Raw genomic sequence first — 3,965 nt, 5'->3', positions numbered from 1 at the left:
TATAATGTATATAATTCAGTAAGAGTATATATGTATTTATAGTATTAATGCTTCTGATACGAATAAATAAATAAAGTTTACAGATTAACTGCTGCTAAACGGTACGTCATATAGACAAAGGATTGTACCATAAGACGCTGTATTTAGCAGCCTAAATGGCTGGTCCCATGATATTTTCTCGCATCCCATCTATTCATGGGCCAGGTTGAGTTAGAAACGTTGAATAGGGTGAAATTTGTGTAAGGTTATCTTGCATTGCATTACTTTTCGGATAATTATGTGACATAGCATCTGGCTCTCATATGGGTACTGGGTGGGCCAATATTCGTGTAGAGTTTGATGATTCTGTCTTTCCTGTAAGTGACTGAAAGTATGAATTATGCATGTAAAAAGTCCAATTTTACTTAAAATCGAGAAATAGAGACGAATCTAACGTATAAGGGATATAGATACCACAAAAAGTCATAAGACCAAGGTTGAAGATCATTTCAAATTGAACGAAGATCATGCCATCCGTTATGTGATAGGACTTCCAGTTTATTCCACAAAATACCTCGAAACAAAGGTCTGCACCATCATTAAAATTGCCTCCATATTTTGATATTCTTCGGGAATAAAAGTGAAAAATTTAATGATCTTGGAAATTTTCCCTCCGTTACAGGCCAAATTTTGCCAAATTTCAATTTTCTTGCTCGTCTGGCAGATTATGCCGCAATCTGGATTTGGGTGAGGGGGGTAAAAATTAGTACTTTCAGGAAACTACACCAAAAATATGCAGATGGTCATTATTAGCCCTCAAACGGGTAGCTGTACGAAAATTTCACCAATATAATCAACGTACAGTCACACACAGCCGTTACGATTTAATTTATATAGACAGATAAGGAATCTGCTCCACATACAACACATTTTGGTCTATGTCCGCTGGACTTAACCTACAAAACGGACCGTTCATGATATCTCAATTATTAATCCTCCTGTCGAAAAATGCACATGAGAGAAAAGGTTTTAGAAATTGATTTCCATTAATTTTGGATGTCCATATTTTGAAGGAGTGCAAAATCATGGTTTCGGTTTCGGATAAACTCCCAGTAAGTTTAGGTATTCAGAAATAATATTGCCCCTTTAACCTGTTCAAGGACAGGTGAATTCTAAATATCAAGTTTGGTAGAAATATTCAGTAGTTTTCAAGTTAAAAGAACTCATACAATCAAAGAGAGAAACAGACTCCAAAGCTAAGAAATATGCAGATTGTCATTATTACACCTGAAATGGATAACTGTACGGAAATTCTTCCAAAATAGTCAATGTACAGACACACGGTCGTTACGATTATATTTATATACATGACAGATAACCATGGGAACGTTTGTAAGTGCAAACCTTCATTTCAAGATTTACTGCTCCTAAACGGTAGATCATACCAACAAACGGTTTGAAATCTCAGACGTCCCTTTTATCGCTCTACATGTTTGGTCTTAAAACATTTTCTCGTATCTCCCATATTTATGGGTTTGATTGAGTTACGATATTTGAATGGGGTTAAATTTGGGTGCATTTTTATTATTTTACATTATTTTTCACGCACTTGTGTGGAAGCAAGAATCATAAAATTTGGTCGTCTGAATATGTGGACCAAATTTACTGCCTCTATCCTTCCTATAAGCGTGTCGCTCTTAGTAACATTCGTATAAAAAGCACAAAATTTACGAACAATCGTAATATACAGCCAAATCTACCCTATAAGGGACAGAGAGAGATGACAAATGCCACAGGACCAAAGTTGCAGATCACTCCAAATTGAACGGAGTTTGCGCCATCCGTTTTGTGATAGCACTTACCGTTTAGACACGAAATACCTCGAAACGAAGGTCTGCACTGTCATTAAATAGCTTCCATATTTCTATATTCTTCGGCATAAAAAGTGAAAAATTTAAAGATCATAGAAGTTTTCCGTAGGTTACCTGCTAAAACGTATAATTTTGCTTAATTTCAATTTTTTAGCTCGTGTGGCAGATTGTGAGGCAACCTTAATTTTGGGAGAGGGGAAAAATTTAGGAATTTATGGAAATTATAGGTAAAAAATATGCAGATGGTCATTATTACCCCTTAACCGGAAAGCTGTACGAAAATTTCGCCAAAATAGTCAATGTACAGACACACGGTCGTTACGATTTGATTTATATAAATAGACTAGCAAGATACCCGTGCTTCGCTACGGTATTATACTGAAATTTAGAATTGAATGCTTATTGTTTTATATATAATCCGCCGAAATTCGCGATATGACTCGTTTTCTGAGAGAATCCGCCTAAATTCGCGATCTGACTCGTTTTCTAATAGATAATGGCAAGTTTCCTCCCATTTTTCAATCCTTCTTTCCAGCAATCGATTTCGTACTTCCAATGCTAAGTCCAGGTATTCCACCCGCTTAGTTGGGTCCATAATCTTTGCCATCTTTTCCTATAAGCATTTTTAATATGGGTCAAATCCTTCAGGAGATCCAGCGTGGTGTCGTCTTGGGTGCCTTGGCGATACTGAACCCGCGCCCGGACTGCATTCTTAGTCATTACTCGTCCAGGAACCGTCTTCAGCGCGGTCCGCACATTTGACGACGGTTCAGAACATTATTATTATTATTATTATTATTATTATTATTATTATTATTATTATTATTATTATTATTATTGTTACGGAGATATCCGTGGTAGTTAGAGGTGAAAGAAAGTGCGGCCAGGAATAGGTCTCAACTACGAAATTAAAGTTAATATAAAACTTTAACAAAGGTTATATTTTCTTTTCAAAATCAACAATTAACAGAGTATAACAGGTACCAAGTAGCAGATCAACGAATTAACAATTTAACGTTTGTCACAAGATTTGGGCTTCGAGCCCCAAGTCAAATTTCTGAGCTCACAGCTCACAACCACAATTGCTAAAGGGCAGAAAACCCCTAAGTACAAGGAGCACTTGCTCCTAATTACAATGTTAAGGAAAAGAGCAGACCCTCCCTCAATTTTACAAGCCTATAAAGGCAATAACGGACTCTTACACAACCTGCCATCAAGGCAAAATAATGAAACAGGGGTATATCGTACCCAATCTGCTGGGCCTTCACAGGAAGAAAACAAACGGGTTAAGTAAATGGCCCAAAATACTAAATTGAATGGAGGCGATAACTTGCACTCCTACACCAAGTTTTGTCTAAAACCTATGTGGCGCTAGGCCGATCATACAGGGGCTAATCCCAAGCTAGGGAGGTGACACGTATGAGAAAACTTTGCTACATTAAAGAAAAGAAGAACGGTTATGAAAACGTAGTCACTTCCTTTTTCAAAAATGAAGGGAAGTTCGAGAGGGTGAAGCAATCTCTATCTCCGCTTTACAGATTTGTAATTTATAGATAGACAGAAAAGAATTTACATTTTAAAAAGGCAGGTTACATACAAAAGGTTTCGAACCCTCCCCGAGAGTTAAACTGCTGAGCTAGCAAGAAATGAAGATGTTAACAGGCCATTACCTTGTAGATGAACTGCTGCTTGAAGAAAGAGGCGCTTCCCGCCCCCTGCTACATATTCACACACTAAGAAACATGTTACTGAAGTGGCCCCGAGACAAGAAAATCAGCAGTTTATATACCCTCGTGGAAAATTCGAGACCTTTCATGAATGATAACAACCCGCCCACAAACTTTTATTGGCTAACAGCAAAAACTAATACACAAGACGATGAAGAAACCCCTTATTGGTGGGAAATTAATTACAGAAATTCATGATTGGCTACATTCAAAGCAGGCGGAAAGAAAGGATTTATATTGCCAACCCTCAAACCATAGAACAAAATTTAGTAAAGACCAAACTTATGAATACAAAATTTCTTCAAGAAAATTCATTAAATTGCACCAGAGTTCGTACTCATAGTTTTTAGTAGAGACATCAGGTAGAGAACGCCCACACTTCTTGTTC

The sequence above is a fragment of the Anabrus simplex genome, chromosome 1 (assembly GCF_040414725.1).
Source record: "Anabrus simplex isolate iqAnaSimp1 chromosome 1, ASM4041472v1, whole genome shotgun sequence".
NCBI lineage: Eukaryota > Metazoa > Arthropoda > Insecta > Orthoptera > Tettigoniidae > Anabrus > Anabrus simplex.
The sequence above is the reverse complement of the archived record's forward strand: the minus strand, read 5'-3'. Positions refer to the sequence as shown.